Genomic DNA, 18929 nt, shown 5'->3' with positions numbered 1-18929 from the left:
TGACAAAGTTAGATTAGTGTAGGAATTAGCGAATATTTGGGGTTATAATTATATGAGGTCTATACCTTGTTTTGTGTCTCAATGCTTTCCGTCAGGAGGTATAATTATATGGGAGAGATGCCTAAATGCTGCCCGATATATTTCATTATCGTCAGGTTCGAGTTTTTTTATCACGATTTCTTTAGAAAGCGGAATTATTACAAGTGATGGCTAAATCGTCTTAGAACTCCATAATTTGTAGGATAAAATAGACTATTTCGAACAACGATTATCCCCCATACTATGGAAATACCCCTAAAATGGGGCGAATATTAATAATTTTTGGTAAGAAGATTAGTTACCATATGCGACTACAAAATACCAAATTACCGCGAATTCGGTTGAAAAGCACGCTCAAGAACCCCAAAATACCGAAAATTGAGTGTGTCGGGGCTACCCGAAAAATGGGACTATATTTCTAATTTTTAGTGAAGAAATTTGGTACCCAATAAGAACCCATTGTACCAATTGTCAGGGAATTCGGTTTTAAAACGCGCTTAAACCCCTCAAAATACCGTAAATTGGGGGTACAGTTGTATGGGGGCTACCAGAAAAAGTGGACCGATATTTGTAGTGGAGACATTTGGTACCAAAAAAAAAATCAATGGGCCAAATTTATGCGAATTTGGTTAAAAAGCGCGCTCAAGAACCCGAAAATATCAAAAATTGGGCGGTAACCTTATATGGAGCTATATCCTAAACGTGGACTGATATAGCCCATCTTCGAACTTGACCTGCCTGCAGACAAAAGTCGACTCCATACAAAATTTTGGCGATCTATCTCAATTCTTTAAGAAGATAGTGTGATTACAACAGACTGACGGACAAGGCTAGATCGTCTTAGAATTTTACCCTGATCAAGAATATATTTACTGTATAGGATCGGGAATGAATATATCGATATGTTACAAACGGAATGACAAAATTAATATACCCTCCATACTATGGTAAAGGGTATAAAAACCAGAAAAAATTTCGGTATTTTTGGCCGAGCAAAACTTTTTGGATCCTCCACCAAATATCAAACCAAATAATCAAGGTCGGGAAAAGAAAAACTCAGGCGGAAAACTGGGCATTGAATATCCAAGTAACGAAACCACAAAAAAAAAAAACAAATTTCGAGGAAGAAAGAACGGGGGTTCTAAATTTTTTGAACCGGACATTCATACTTCATACCGAATATTGGGAGGTTATATCCAATTTACAATACCGAACATCATAGGATTGTTAGTAATGTACATATGTCACAATTGTGGCCTATAAAGCGACTAGGATAACATAGGCCAGCTTGACTCTCTGAAAACATTGAAATATGTCGATCGTCCTTAGCCCGACACTGTGTAACCAGATATGTAATAACAGACCTGAAAGACATACATAGTCTGATCAATTAAGGTTGCTGTGTAAAATGGCCAACACTACTGAAATTGCCAAGTATTGGTTAAAATTTATATAGCCAATTGGCTCATAATTTTGACCGAAGGTCCACTTCATATTCGGTATGTTGAAGGTCTTAGCCGAATGTTGCAACCTAGGTATCTGGGATTGCATGGTTCTTTTCATTTTCAGAGGATAAAAAAACAACCCCTGGCAGACAATTTACAATGGCAAAGGCCATATTAAGGTCTATTAATAAGATCATCCAGTGAGACCAGCTGGATGGATATCAGCTGCGCCTCAAATCTGCTGTTCAAATCCATTCTTGTGAATTGACTTCCATTATGAAAACGTAAAAAATCCATTTTTTGACATTAGACTTGAAAAACATCTGACTTTCGCTAGCTGGGTTACATTATTAATAGATCTAATGTTCCGACCAAATGTATATACTTTGAACGGTGAGTAGTTCGACACAGCATAGGGGAGACTGGGGCACCTTCGGCACTTTTTTTTTAGAGCTCTATATCTCAGTACATATTCAACATATATAACAACTATATGGCTGATTATTGTCCTCTGACACTTAATTATGAAAAATAGTACCAAAAAGATATATAAAAATAGTATTAGTTAAAAAATTTTACAGTTTTGTAAAAAAAGTCAAATTCGCCGAATGTGCCCCAACCCGGGGTAGCTTCGGCATTTGATGGGGCACATTCGGCACCATAGTCATAGCCGGGTAATTGTCATCGCTATCAGTCTGGTTGAAATTCTGATTATCTAAAGGCTCTATTTGGTTTTAATACGCCACACAATGTTTGAATTATAGGGCTTTATTTTCTAGCGGCGGACGTTTACATCTCAAGGTCGCACACACCATAAAAAATAGAGGTTTTCTATCGCATTTTCGTCAATATAAGCACGTTTGATCTTTTATATGCAATTTCGAGCCATATTAAAGGATTAGTTTTAAAGACAAACTCAAAAACATTTTAAGGAAATAATATTGCACAACCTGTATATGGCCGAATGTGCCCCAATTTAAAATGCCGAATGTGCCCCGAATGTACTTTTTATAGTTTTTTCATTTTTTTCGATCAGTTTTGTAAAAATATTATATTTTTAAATATTTCTATAATGATACACATCGTAGTTAACCACTTTTTAATAATATTGTCTTAAAAATTTAAAAAGTTTTATACACGAAATACTTACGAAATGGAATTGAAATATTACAGAAACATCTATAAAAATACAAAAACCTATGTATCTAAATAAGCTTATTAGCTAGAAATTTCAAACTTTGTGTAAGTTATTTATTTCGATATTCGATACCTATGTATCGAAACTAGTGATGTACGGTGAGAGCTTCATATCGAAAACGCGATTGCCGAAGGTGCCCCAGTCTCCCCTACTTTATGACTTTACTTGTTGCTATGTTTATGGTGTTAACCACATTCTTTTACCAAATTCTTATTAGTTTTTTCGTTTTTTATCCTTCACCACACTGTGGTACAGGGTATTGTGTCTTTGTACATATGTTTGTAACAGGCAAAAGAAAATGAGATTCCTTTCGATTCCTTTCGAGAATATGCATAGCACTGTGAATTTATGATTCTATTTGGAAGAAAATTGGTGCAGCTCATTTAATGGACCCAAGGACAAAACCCATTGAAAAAAAATTCCCATGCGAAAAATTCCCATTTTTTATCAGGTTTAGACAACATTTTTCATAGCGAGCTAAATTGAGTAAAGAATGGCATGTGTTAAGTTTTATTGAAATTGATTCAAATTTAGATATAGCTCCCATATATATTTTTCTCCGATTTCATATGAATGATGTACCAAAGCCCCTATATTTCTTTCGACTTATACGAAATTGTGCATTGCGTTTTAAATTAAGCCAAGAATTATGTGTCCTAAGTTTTACGTAAATGGCGCATCAAAGAGTTACTGTTTGTCCGATTGAGACGAAATTTTGCACAGCGATTTGAATTGGCTTTAGAGCGATGTATGTTAAGTTTTATTAAAATTGGGTCCGATTGTGTGTAAAAGGTGCACCAAAGACCCAAAGTTTGTGCAATTGCTACGATATATTACGTAGTGTAGCGAATTGGCGTCTGTTAGGTGTTTTATCAGCTCCGATTTTGATATAAATCTCAATTCAATATTTTTCCGATTGCACGACGTGCTGCAACATATGTTAAGTCAAAACAAGTAAAAAAGTCGTTAAGTTCAGCCGGGCGAACTGTTTCTACCCGCCATTATATGGGATGCGTTCAAAATTCCTTAAGTCGATCGGTACCTTTATATGGGGACAATGTTATGGTGTTATGTGATAGTAGGTTGTTAATGCATAAAAAAAGTGTTCCAAATTAAAAACACTCTACTTGGAAAACTTAAATGGGACTTTTTATACCCTCCACATAGTATGGAGGGTATATTAGAGTAACTTCGGGTAATGTGGACCACCAGTTTCTTTTTTTGATATTGTGGGCGTAACAACGGTAAAAAATAAAAACAAATTGTTTTCACAGCATGGTAGATTTGTTGGCTAATTATATTCCAGGTCAAAAATTATATATATTTGTCCATAAAAATGTTATTGCATTATATTTCAAAAAACTCTAAACTGCAAATAAAAATAACTTGGCGGTAATGTGGACCAGTATGTGTGGGTAATGAGGATCAGTAAGTTAAAGGTAGGTTGTGGATTAATTGTGATAAATTTCAATTTATTGCACTCTTGGGTAACAATGAATGCAAAAATATATGGGTCAATGTTTTGGAATAGCCCCCATTTAAGGGTACCACCCCATTTGCGGTATTTTGAAGGTCCTTGCTTCATTATCCATAGGCACCAATATCAAGTTTTCAATATTTTTCCTAGCATATTAAATGCGCCCTTGTTTCGAACTCGTCCTCATGAAAATGTCCCACTTTTTTATAGTGGTCCACATTATTTAAAAATAATTATCGGCTTCAAAAATGAATAATAATTTAAAAATAACCGAAAGTAATTACAGATAAACGTGTATTTTTGCTAAAGAAAACAAGAAAACCACATAACCTCTTTATATTCGAGAAATACAAAATGTTCAACTATTTTACAAAATCGTTCGACCATTGTGCTAAAAAATTTTCAAATCACACTTTTACAATCAGAGCTACATTTTCACCTACTAAATTTTCAACATTGCAATTATTTATTAAAAACCAAGTTTGATGTTTGTTTTCACTAACTAGGAAAACATCTATCAAGGCGGCATTGGCATATTTCAAACATTTTCTTTGATATGGGGGGTGATCCACATTTGACGCATGGTCCACATTACCAGAAGTTACTCTAATTTTGTCATTCCGTTTGCAACTCATCGAAATATTCATTTCTGACCCTATAAAATATATATATATTCTTGATCAATGTAAAATTCTAAGACAGTCGAGCCACGTCCGTCAGTCCGATCGTCTGTTGTAATCCCGCTATCTTCTGAAGGAATTGCATAGGTTTGTCTTTTGTCTGCAGGCAGGTCAAGTTCAAAGATGGGATATATCGGACTACGTTTAGGCATAGCTCCCATATAATCCTCAAATTTTCAGTATTTTGCTGTTCTTGAGCGCGTTTTTCAACCGAATTCGCTAACCATGTCCGTTGGCTGTTGTAATCACGCTATCTTCTGAAGGAATTGAGATAGGGTGTTTAAGTATTATTATATTAAATAGTATTATATATTAAGTATTATATATTAAAATAGTTATCTAATTTGTTTTGCGTTTTAAGTATAGTATTATATATTAAGTATTATATATTAAAATAGTTATCTAATTTGTTCTGTGTTTTGGGTTTGGACCGAACATGAAGACTCTGTCGTAATCATTTCATCTGCGGAGGATATCGATATAAAAAACTAGAACGTATGGTTCTATAATTAACCAAATATGAACTATTACCCGCATTTAGGCCTAGCGCCTGTGTGGGAGGTATCAGAAGAAGTGGACCGAACATGAAATAAATTTGTAAGACATAATAAGATGGGCAAAGTTTGGATGAAATAAAAATTTTCTGAAACAAATTTGGTCCAAAGAAACATGGGGTCTAAAACAAATATTTCGATGGGGTACATTTTAACCGTGTCAAAGTGTATACACCTCAACTAAAAATTTCTGAAATTTGTATTATAGTTTACATAATCGGTTTGTAGAAATGTCGGTATAGGTTCACTTTTTGGCAGTATATCTATGGTGGAGGGTATCCAAATTTTGGCCCGGCCGAACTTAACGCTTCTTTACTTGTTTACCCCTACGGTCAATAACCAAAAAATTATACGTAGATCAATAACCGTGGTACATTTGTACCCATCCAAAGATAGCTCTGTAATTCATTAAAAAATTGGACTTTCGTGAAGTTTTTTGTTTTAAATAAGTCTATACGGATCTGATCTAGATGTAGGAACTCAAAATTATATATACATTAAAATAATATATATTTAAATCCATGCTTAAATGATAATCTATATAAAACAATCATAGTAAATTCGTTATAGCTTTCGAATGGGTTAAGCTTTTTCAGTTATTTTTTATTGGGATCTTATTTAGGTGTTCCCCAACCCCTCTGATTTTTGTGGTCCTAGACACTTTTGGGGCCATCAGGGCGGCTCGTGGAAGTCAGAAACTACCTTGGTTATTCCTTGGTATACAGGGACGAAAACAATATGGAAAATATTTATATTTTTCTTCAAATATGTGTGAAAATACCCCAAGAATGATTCCTCAAAATTTGATCCAAATATCTCCATTATTAAAAATTTTATAGCATTTTTATTCAAAAAAAGGTACAAATGTACCCGGTTATTGACCGTATTGTTAATTTATTTTTTATTCACGAAGAATCCGATATGTCAAAGTATAGCAAATCCATTACAAACTTCTGTTAAAAATTATTAATAACGGAAAAAGGATCGGAACTTATATGTGGGGTTATATCACAATTTGGACCTATATATACACTACACAAATTTGTATGTAAGTCAGCCTTGCAGAACTTATTATACCCAATTACAGACCCATCGGTTGGAAAATGCGTCTAATGTTTTTAAAATACCGAATATGGGATACCGCAATCCAAAATAACAAATTCCAACCAATTAGGCAGAAACATGTGCACCAAACCACAAAAATACCCAAATATTTGGGGGTATTGTTATATGGGGACTACACCGAGACATGGGCCAATATTAATAATTGTTTTTATAATCTCTGTGGAAGTGAATTATTGAATTACATACACTTAGATTGGGGAAATACGGTTAAATATACAGAAAATATAGCGGGTCCACTTTATGAGGATTATGACAAAACATTAACCTGCATATATTGAAAATGTTCTGCAAATTAGTTGATTATTCACTTAGAATCCGAATTGTTATAGTTTAAACACTTCGGTGCGGCAAAAATCTTTAAAAACTTCCATAGAAGCTATATTGTCGAAAATAGAGTCGTTTTTTGTGGGCAATCCCATACCGTGGACCTATTTTGAAGAATTTCTGCATTTCTAAAGGTGAAGAAGGCCTTCTAAATAATGAACTTTGTATGGGGCTATGGCAAAACATGGACCTATATTAAACATTTTGTGTAAAGATTTTCCTTGACCGAACACCTGTTATGTTAAAATACAGCCACTTTGGCAGGAAAACCTGGCTAAAATGTTCAAAATACCGGGTACACGTCCCTTAAATCTTAAATAATATGAACTCTATCGTAATTGGAAGGACATTTTTAAATATTCAATGTCCGGCAATAATTGAGTATTACAATCCGACGATAATCGCTAGTTGCCTTCTTATCGTCTTAAAAATATCCATACATGTTGTTTTTCTACTTACGCGATTAACTTTCCTTGGCCTGCATACGGGTCCCAAGGCCAATTTACGACGTTCCTCATTTTCACGAGCAGCAGCTTCCTTGTATTCTGGTGGTGGCCACTTCAAGTCTCCACGCAATTTGCTGCCGCCTGAAATATCATCATCACCTTCAATTAGTTTTTAGCAAATGTCAGGCGATCGCATCGTGATATATATTTCGACTTACCCTGATAGCTTACGGCCGCCGGTTGAGATGTGTAGACTGGGGCGGGTGCCTGCGAAATTGGTGCCTCTTTGCGCAAAGTGATAATGCCGGGACTGGCACCACGTTGATCATGTTTCAAATTGTCCAATTGATCGCTGCCATGTGAGACATGTTGGATGGGATGAGGTTGTTGTTGTTGTTGCTGCTGTTGTTGTTGAGGCTGTGAATAAGAATTAAATTGTTGTTGATTGGGTTGTGCTACATATTGATTTTGATATGGAGTTTGATATTGATTGTTCAATGGAGCCTGTTGATAGCCAGGCTGTTGGGGTTGATAAGATGAAGCCTGGTATTGAGGCTGTTGTTGTTGTTGGGGGATTGGTTGATAAGACGAAGCCTGGTATTGAGGCTGTTGTTGTTGTTGTTGAGGAGGCATCTGATATTGAGCCTGTTGGGTTGGTGGCTTATAAGGTTGGGGTAAATGTTGCTCCTGTACCCAGTTGGTTGGTTGCTGATAGGGTTGTTGGGGTTGTTGATATTGATTGGCTACAGGTCCCTGGCCCTGGTATTGGGGCTGTGGGGAATATTGCCTTGGTTGTTGGTATTGTTGCTGTTGTACCAAAATTAAATATTTTCGATCGTTTGAGGGTGTTCGACAGTACATTGGGTGGGGGTGATTGGTGGTGTTCACATTCACGCATACATTGAAAATGATTGTGTTGGTGTTGTTATTGGAGGTGCACAGTTTTGGAAGATAGACAGACAAACAGAGTGATGGTGGTTGGTGGTGTTGTTGTTGTTGATGGTTGTGAGAAAAAATAAATAGAAAAGACAAAAAACCACATTAGTATGGTGTAGAAAAGGGGTGGAGGGTTGGGTTGTGTATGGAGGGATACTTGGTTTCAAGTTACTTCGAGTGGGGTTATTGATTATTAAAAATTAGTTATCTGCATAAGATCATTTGTTGTTGTTTTTGTTTTTACTTCAGCTTTAGATGTTGGTTAAAAATTAAGCTCGCTGTAATTGCTGTAAAATGTTATGAAGAAAATAAGAAGAAGAAGCAAATTTTGTTTGGTTTTGTCAATTATTAAAGCATTTTTATTATTAAATTAATTTCTAATTTTTCACTTAGCTACTATTTACAGTGGTTAGCAGAGTTGTATTATGCTATTACGTGCATGCAATATATATACACAAAAATATAGGTATATAACAAGAAAACAACAACAACAAAATACAAAAATTATTCAAAATACGAAGTTATGTGGAAAATATGGAAGAGGCCTGTACAAAAAAAACTAAGAAGAATCAGTTCTGGATCGATGTTGTTCTTAGACAAATTTTCCAATTATAGAAAAAATTCAGAATTTTTTATTTATGTTGGAGAAATTTCACTTCAAAATTATTTTTCTGTGGAACTTCTAAAGTTTAAATAAATTTGACAGATAAGAGTGAAAGGTACTAAGGTGTGGTACCATGTCCAGGAGGACTTATATTTTACAAATTGCATCAAAAGTTTTTAGTCTCGGAAATGCCGAACCTATGTAGGTAAAACCTTCAAAATTCCGAAAATGTGACGGTAACAATATATCTCGCTTTCAATATCAAACATCCTGGAAAATGAGGTTAGGACCTTCAAAATAGCTTCTATGGAAGCTGTGCCAAACTGGAGAAAATTGTATGCAAGGAGGGTTTTTATTATTATGGAAACCAAATTATTTAATTTTGAGTTTGAAATGCGACTAGTACCTGAAAAAAGTAAAAAAAAATGTTCGGCAGGGCCGAAATTTTTATACCTTGTACTATACCCTCAAATCGGATAAAATGTTTATATCTGTGCTGTACCACGGCTGATTATTGGGAAGAAAATTTGACACCCAATGAAATTGTATAGAGGCTTAGAAGGCCTTAAGGCCAGGATTTTTTTATAGACGCATAGGAGGCCATATGGCGTGAATTGTTTAAACAGTTTTCATAAAGGCTTAGATGGCCCAAAGGCGTGGAATATCAAAAGAATTTTTAAAGAGGCTTAGAAGACCTTAAGGGGTGGTTTAAAAAAAATAAAGAGGCTTGAAATGCCGCAACTGGTGAATTTTTTAAACAGGAGGCCATAAGGGGAGGATTTTTTAAAGAACTTTTTATGGAAAGCTTAGAAAGCCTAAAGGCGTGGAATATTAAAAGAACTTTTAATGAGGCTTAGAAGACATGGAGTTTTTAAAGAATTTTTATAGAGGCTTTGAAGCCTAGAAGGCGTGAATTTTTTAAATAATTTTAGTAGAATCTTAGAAGGCATAGGACGTGGATTTTTTAAACAGTTTTTATACAGCCTTACACGACTATTTGAGATTTTGTGAAAACATAGACCTATCCCAAAAAGATTTGGAAGAAGACCTTCCTTATATCTTCCAGAAGTTGAAGGTGGATTGCCTTGTATAAATTGTTTACCTATAGACTTAAGATTTTGTAATATCCCAAAATATTGGTCGTAAACCTATCCGCATACTATCAAGGAACAGGAAATTTTGCGTATAGGTTCGGCTCGGGCCTAAGACAAAAACTAAAATTTTTGATAATGAGCGGTTAATATTAAGGGTATGAAAGTCTTTGTTGAAAAACTTATTTAAAAATAGACCTCGAAAAAAAAATTTTTAAAAAATCTACGCCTTATGTGGACTTTGAAAAAAATCTTTAAAAGTTCTACGCCTTATATATGCCTCGAAAAAATTCTTTAAACAATCTACGTCTTATATAGACCTTGAGAAAAATTTATTTAAAAAATTTACGCCTTATATAGACCTCGAAAAAATACTTATATATACCTTGAACAAATTCTTTAAAAAAATCTACGCCATATATAGACCTCGAAGAAATTCTTTATATAAATCTACGCCATATATATCCTCGAAATTTTTTTTAAAACATCTACGCCATATATAGACCTCGAAGAAATTCTTTAAATAAATCTACGTCTTATATAGATCTCGAAAACATTCTTTAAAAAAAATTAGGGTCAGCCACGTCAGACAATTCCTACTTACATACTTAGGTCATCTATAGTAGGAAGAGCACTAAGAAAAGGCAATTTTTAAATTGGCCTTAATTACTACAAGCGTTGTATGGTTAAGACCATCAGATTGTTGATTGTTTTAAAATTTTATTAAGGTCCAATCGAATATTTACCAATTCCAACAATTAAAGGCTGTACTATTTTCAAAAAACACAGGCGGCAAAAATTTGCTAAAACTATTGCAAATATTAAAAGCTAGTCAATAGGTTTTGGAGATTTGTTGCTTTACAATTTTTTTTCTCCATAAAGCTTTACAAAAATGTTCAATATCGAAGATTTATAAAAATAAAAAAGTATCCACAATAAAAGATTTATCTTTCACTTAGCTGGCCGTCTACGTTCTCTAACAAAGCAGTTTTTCACTAAAAAAAACCATCTACACATTTAAAGCTTTCATTATTCTTTTGAAGCTTTACTAAAAACCATCTACACATATACAGCTTTAGATAGCTTGGCAAGCATCTCATCCTTGGGACAAGAATACCTTAAGTTGTTGTTGTTCTTTTTTGTATTGTTGCTGATAGAATTCGTGTTGTCGTTGACGTTGTTCGTGATAGGATTCAAATTGTTTTTGATAGATAGGTTTGGCATTGGGGTGGTTGGCGGATGATCCATCATGCCTATATGGTGATTGTCTAAATTCCGGTCGTGGGGTTTGTGATCTACTATCGAGGTATTTAGCGCCAATCGGAGTTGCTTCACGATGTTCGAAAGGTTGTTGTGTCGAATAATGTTGTTGTTGTTGATGGGTTTGTAGATGGTTAGGTTTGTATTGGTCATATGGTGGTTGTTGTGTTTGTTGTTGGGGTTTTTTATCGGCTGCCATCCGACGCTGTGAATAAAATTTTGATATGTTCTATTTGGTTAGTTTTTTGTTGCTCGTTCGAAAAAAAACTACAATTCTAAAACGTTTATCCTGGACTGAAGATTCCCAAAAAAGTGTTAAAACAAAGCAATCAATTGAGCATAGAGCTACAGCCCGTCCAAAGAAATAATTGTATTTAGTAGAATATTAGTTACTTTAAATTTTTTCTTCAAACATGTTCGCCGGCATTGAGAAGCATTTCTATTTCTAAATATCTAAATAATCTGGAGATCTGCATCTGAAATTCGTTGTAAAATCCTATTCAAAACATAGATGTGCAATAAGTTTCAATGTTCTCCACCAAATTTCTTGCTAAGTTACGACCGAGCCAAACTTTTTATACTTCAAAAAAAAAAAAAAAAAAATTTAAAAAATCTAAGCTGTACACAGACCTAGATCTAAGATTTATTCAGACCTCAAAAAAAATCTTTAAAAAATCTACGCCTTATATAGACCTCGAAAAAAAAAATCCTTAAAATATCTACCCCTTATATAGACTTTAAAAAATTCTTTAAAAAATCTACGCCTTATATAGACCTCGAAAAAAAATTATATAGACTTTGAAAAAATTCTTTAAATAATCTACGCCTTATATAGACTTCCAAAAAAATTCTTAACAAAATCTACGCCTTATATATACCTCGAAAAAAATTCTTTAAAAAACCTGCGCCATATATAGACCTCGAAAAATATCTACGTCTTATATAGACCTCGAAAAAAAAATCTTTAAAAAATCTACCCTATTGAAAAAAATTTGTTAAAATATCTACCCCTTTGAAAAAAATTCTTTAAAAAATCTACTCCTTATATAGACCTCGAAAAAAATCCTTGAAAAATCTTGAAAAAATATATATATATAGACTTTGAAAAAAATTCTTTAAAAAATCTACGCCTTATATAGATTTCGAAAAAAAAAAATTCTTTAAACAAATCGACGCCTTATAAAGAACATCAGTCAGTACACTCCGTCTCGTTTTTATAGACCTTTGTTTTGAGCACCCCTTACCCTAAAGGCTTCACTAAAATAAACTTCTTTGTTTAGGCGCTAAAGCTTTAGCTATTACCCTGCTTTTGTTCAAAAGTTGGCAATCCCATACATATCAAACATTTGTATATTATTTCGTCTTACAACATGTTTGACTATAATATTTGTTCGCATCATACAAAGCTTTTGTTTCTTGCATCCTAAAGCTTGCCTAACTGTTGTCCTATAAATCGGCCTTTGCTTGGCCCTTTAAAGCTTTACTATGGCCAAAGCATTATTGCTTGCATAGCTGCTGCCTTGGAAGCGCTTTATCCCGTCCACTTCGACGAGAATACCTTAAGTTCATCTTTATATTGTTGCTGATAGAATTCATGTTGTTGTTGGCGTTGTTGGTGATAGGACTCAAATTGTTTTTGGTAAATAGGTTGAGCAGTGGCGGAGGTGGCGGCGGATTGTTCTCGTTGTTGTTCGTCGTAACCTAACCCAGCTGGTTTTGTATTAGCAAATTCTTCTTGTTTGGGATTTTGTGGTCTATCCGTGTAACACCAGTTGTCGCCGCCAGTGGGAGTCATCATATGATGACGTTCGGACGGTTGATAGTGGGTAGGTTGATGTTGCTGTTGGTGTTGTTGGGGTTGTGGGGTGTACGGATATTGGGGATGTTGTTGGTAGGTTGGCGGTTGCTCGTGTTGGTTTCTGTTGGTTGGCAGATATTGCTGTTGATAATATTGTGTCGGTTGCTGGCCATAGTTTGCCATTTGTTTTGGCGTTGGTTCTCCACGTTGTTGTTGTTGTTGATGTTGCTGCTGTTGCCATTCTGGTCGTACGTCAGCATCATGGCTCATTTGCATTGGCTCCTGCGATGGCAACCTACTGAATTGCTTGTCTATCAACACAATAGGTGCTTCGGGAGTTTGGGGTGGGAATGGCTCAAAGAGCTGCTCGCTGTCTTCCCCATGACAATTATTAGATGGCATATATGCAGGTGTATGGTTGTGGTAGTTGCTGTTATTAGTGTTGGTGGCATTAATGTAAGATGTTGGCTGTTGTTGTTGTGGTGGGGCTTGATTTGAATAATATGGGTGTTGTGGTGGTGCTTGTTCTTGGTGTTTTTGTTGTTGTTGTGGGGTATGGTAATGGACATTATTGTAAATTGGACCCTGGAAGTTAACAATATACATATATACACATATTTACAAGATAAACCATATGTACAGATGTCTGAAGTGTGATGTGATTCAATTGTTGTTGTATGATGGGATGGCAGAGTTATTAGTATGCAATTAGTGGTTGTGTAAGTGTGTAATTTTTATTATCAATATAAATATATACATGTAAATTTCTTATTTACATTTGAATGCGTGTGTGTGCATTGTATATGTCTAATAAATATTTAAATTGTTTTTGTATTTTTTTGTGCTTTTGTTTAGCAATTAAAATATCAATGCAATCAATAAATAATTAACTTTTATTGGTTCATATAAATGTTTTATAATTTTGATAAATGATATTATCAAAGCTTTTAAAGCATCCAAAACAAATGTGGTTCATAAAAATATAGATTTTTAGATAACAAGTATCGGTAAATCCGCTTTTGACAATTTGAAGTCTGTCTTGCAGAGGGTGTGTCCGATTAAGTACAAATTATTTATGTGGTTTGGATTTAAACATTGACATTAAAAATTGACAAAACCTAGATAAAATCTGAAGTAAGAGTCTGTAATTTTTTCACTGGATACCCCCAAATAAAAGGTCCAGTATATCATCGTAATATTTACCAAATCTAGTCGAAGATCGAAGTCAAAGGCTATCTCACCCACAAAGTATCAACATTTAGAAATTTTTTAAACCAATGGAATATATGTATTGACCCAAATATTGAATACCGTAACGAAAAATAAATCCAAAAAAAAAAAAAATAATATTAACCTCTACTTCACTTTGAGCGAAATATGGTATTTCGTACTGATCCAAACTATAATAATGATCATATTTGTGAGCAACAGAGGTAAAGCCCACAAATGGTCCACTTCCTCAGGTATAGAGTTTTAAAAAGTTCAATATTAGAATTAAGCCATTTTCAAAACAAACGACCCCAACTAAAAATGGAGAGTACAAAAATGCAACTACAAGAATATGTTATTTTTACATTTCTACTTTAGTATAATAACTAAATTATCCAAACACCTATTTTGAAATACATAAGCCTATTTAGAATGATATCATCCAAAGGCAAATTTAGGAAAAAGAGAGAAAATAATTGAATTATTTACAAATGTCACAGCATTGGTATAACCTAATTATTTATTGTCAGCCATGGTGGTTTTTTGTTGGTATTGTTGTCTAATTTATTTACAATACAAATAATTTAATGTAACCCAGATTGCAATGGCAAAATATTGTAATTTGCAATTTATTTCTGGTTCTCATACAATAAAATGTTACTAAACGTAACGTAACGAAAAATGCATTTATAATTTTCTATAATAACTTTAATACAAACAACATCATAGACAGTTAGATATATACCTACGTACATATGCATATATAAAGTCATGAACATGTGCAAAGTTATTACCAACGTGTGTGTACGAAAAAAGTGACAATTACCACTGTGTTACTAGATGTATTACTAACTAGGTCGTACATCTCGTTCAGTTGCCTTATATCGTTCAAATAGTCAAGTCACTCAGTTTGATTGGTATTGCATTTAAGCTGCCAGTTCCATGAAGCCCAAGGAATGATTACCTTTCCCAATCGTTCGAAGACCTTGACTATTTATTTTCTGCACTCCATTATATTCGGCTGGTCTCTTGTTTGTTGTTGCTCTGGACACCTGTGCTACTTCTTCTGTGGTTTACAGCTCCCTTCTAACGGCTGTCTTTGGGGGTCAATTAAAGCAAATGAGTGCTATAGCTGTGCTTAAAACACTACTGAAGTATTTGCATTTGATGTAGAATAAAATTCTGTGTCTTTCAGTGAGCAACGTCGTTCAGTGACCGACGACGTTTGGTTAAAAAATCGTTCAATGAACGAAAATAATAAACATTGAACTGTATAGTTCATTCGTTCAGTGGACTGACTCGTTCAATTGTACTAGGTCGTTCACGAACGACACAAGACTAGCTTTAACCAGTGAGCGGAGCAGTACAGTCGGACGGGGCCGACCATAGGATACCCTACATGTTTATTTCGAGCCTGGGCAATATTTCTGATATTTGCAACGCCTTGCCGATTAGAGATCAACAGCACATTTTCCTTACACTGACCTATTTTCCGAATATTACTAATATTCAGTCCTTCTAATTACTTGTCCATATTCCCTTCACCGTGGGTTGTGTTGTGATGTTCGGTTTTCAATTGTAGCCTATAGATCGACTCGAAAAAAAACACAAAAATTATGTTTTCGGTCCATTTCATTCCAAAATGATTATGTGTCCTTGACAATAACGTGAATCTCATCGAAAATTTCAAAGCGGTCAGCGCTATAATTCCGCCCTCTAGTGTGGTAATGTGTTACTAAATAATATCTCAGTACGTAAGCACCCGTAAATATTTATGTGTAACTCCCACATCAATTTAAAGGTCAACCTATCCTCTTGAACATACTATTAACTTCTCGGGTCTAGGACATTCAGGGGCAAATATATACGCCATAGAATACAAATTTTGTAATTTTTCACACAAAAGTTAGGGTCCGCTAAATATTGACCGATCTATATCAAAACAGGCATGCAAAAATTCGCGGTGTTTGGGCCATAATTGCGGCCTCTGGAGCGAACAGAAAAACCGGCAAAAATTTAGTAATCCCCTTTAGTAAGTAATCCTTAATTTCATCCCCTAAATATTAACAGATCTTTTCCAAAAACAATAGGGGTCTTCATTGGCCAGAACCCATGCTACATGCAAAATTTCGTGAAGATTGGTCCATAACTGTGGCATGTATCGTGTTTACAAATTATAATAGACAGACGGGCGGACGGACACACATGTCTAGATCGACTCAGCTAGTCGAGATATGACTATCGGTATACTTAAAGATGGGGCTGCACAAAGCTATAATACCCTGACAACATAGTTGTGTAGGGTATAAAAATTTAAAAATTACCCTATATTCGTTTCTAATTACCCATCTAGTACCATGTCCAATTGGATATATGTATGTACGTATGAAACGATTGTTTTTCCTGCATACACATACATTTACATCTAGTTATGTATATTGCTATTCTAATGAAAATAAATAAATAAACAACATACATTCACACAGAGATACATATATACGTTTGCACATTTGTAAATTCACAGATGTAATGTCTGGGTCTATTTGACAGTGTATGTCAACCAAATGACATTAACATTTTCTGATGTTTATTTATCACGGTTTACAGAGTGAAAGAGAACAAAAAATAGAAACAAAAAACAAATTATAACAACTAAACAATGTGCATTCATGTTAATGCTTATTATGTTTTGTTGCAAATTATCGTAATACAATGTAATAGAGGGAAGCGTTAGATTCGAAAGCTGGAAGAGCACGCAAACTGTGTACTATGAACTGTCACTTTTGAAAGTATCAACTATAAGATATACACAGATATATACCCTTAGGTATGTACATACGTATATGGCAATATTAGGTTCACCGATAACACTTTTTAAAGTTTGATAAAAAAATAGCTGTGTGAAACGGTTTTATGAGATTAATTATTTTAAATACGTAATCAGTAAGAAAGAGACCAAATTTGAAACCCTAAATCCCAATCAACACCCAAAAATGCCATGATCGAAAAAGTATCTCAGGTTTATTCAAATGTGAAGGTTTTTCTCATGGTTTTGTTCGACGTCGACAAAAACGTTATCATGCCCCAACCGTTGTATCCAGTGGACTTGACCCCCACTGATATTTTCCTCTTCCCAAAATTGAATATTAAGTTGAAAAAATAAAATCTTTCTCGATCCTTTTTTAAAAGGAAACTAGTTCCGTTGTTCCATATGGTTCCGACTACTGGATAGTTCCGTTGAATCTGTCTATTTTATAGTTCATTTTATTTTCCGTGTTGATCCGTTGATATTTGAAAAAATGAAAAAAAAATTGATTTTAATTAATTTTTATTTAGCAGAATATTCAGAAGCTACAGATTTAAGCTGCAGGACGATAAACTCAAAATGTTTTTTTATTGATCTACTTTATTTTCATAATTACTTTTATTATTTACACAATAATAAATGGGCAAGCAGATATTTATATATTTTTAACAATGTGACAGAACCTCAAAAACTAAACGAAAACGAATGGTCTTCTTCTTACTTAAGCATTTTTTTCGAATCTAGACTTTTCTATGAGTTTAAGTCAATATTTGTATTTTCGATACCATCTAATACTACAATACAAGAAACCCATAATAAAACTAATCACCTTAAAGAAAAAAAAACGAAAGGAAAAGTAAAGACGAGGCAACATCAGTCCTCATGTGGCAGCACAGTAAACAAGCAACATTAAATAAATTGTTGATTGTTGCTGTTCTTGTTGTTATTTTTAAATTAAGTTAATTTTGTATCGCGTGCATCACGAACATGTCAGAAAGCCCACCAAATATGAAGCCACAGCACGTGGTGTAGTTCATAGGTTTCTAAACAATTTTTTGCTGTTCTTTTTATGAAATACACACAATAGAATTATATAAACAAAAAAACAAAAATTGGACTGCAAAAAGCCAATGGTCGGTATTTAGAATGTTGGTTAAACTAACATACGTCAGAGTTCGTAATATTCATGATAGGGGTTTGCAGATCGTGTGTAAACTATTTTACTTTTGTTTCTTATTACGAGGACAGTTCGGAGTCTTCTTAGCTTAGCAAAAAAAGCACGGTATAAACAGAAAAAAGTTAAGTGTTTGGAAATGTCCATCTCTGTTATGAACACTGTTAAATTTTGTTTCGATCTGGCAACTTCTTCATATAGAAAGAGGAGTTCAAAAAAGACACATCCGCAATTTTTTCACACAAAATTATAAATGCGTGCTGTCATTAAATGTTGTCATAAAAAAGGTTTATCGGGACAAGAAATTTATAATGATATCGTGAATGTGTTAGGTGAAAGTGCTCCTTCATATGCAACAGTAAAAAAATTGGGTTTCTGAATCTAAACGTGGTCGTACAAGTATTGAAGATGAACCACATAATGGACGTCCAAAAACAGCAAAGTGCATGGTAAGGTATTTGCTGAAGCCAGTTCAACAATGATAAATGGGGCACCTTCCCCTACTACACTCACGATCGTTTAAATTCCAATAAGCGCAAGAAGAGCGCCAATATATTCTAACATCCTTCTATTTCTTTTTCCTTTTTTATTAATATATATATCATGAAAATATATATTTAATTTACATATGTACTTTTTATAACTAAAAACCCGTTCGGAAACTTTTTTTTCTAGAAGAAGGTGGTCAAGGAGACCTAGACCTTCATAAAACTACAAATCGAAACTCAAGTGTTTTTATACCCTTCACCACACTGTGGTAAAG

The sequence above is a fragment of the Musca vetustissima genome, unplaced genomic scaffold, assembly GCF_032173495.1.
Source record: "Musca vetustissima isolate MV318-11 ecotype Yass unplaced genomic scaffold, APGP_CSIRO_Mvet_v1 utg13625, whole genome shotgun sequence".
Classification (NCBI taxonomy): domain Eukaryota; kingdom Metazoa; phylum Arthropoda; class Insecta; order Diptera; family Muscidae; genus Musca; species Musca vetustissima.
Note: the sequence above shows the minus strand (reverse complement) of the source record.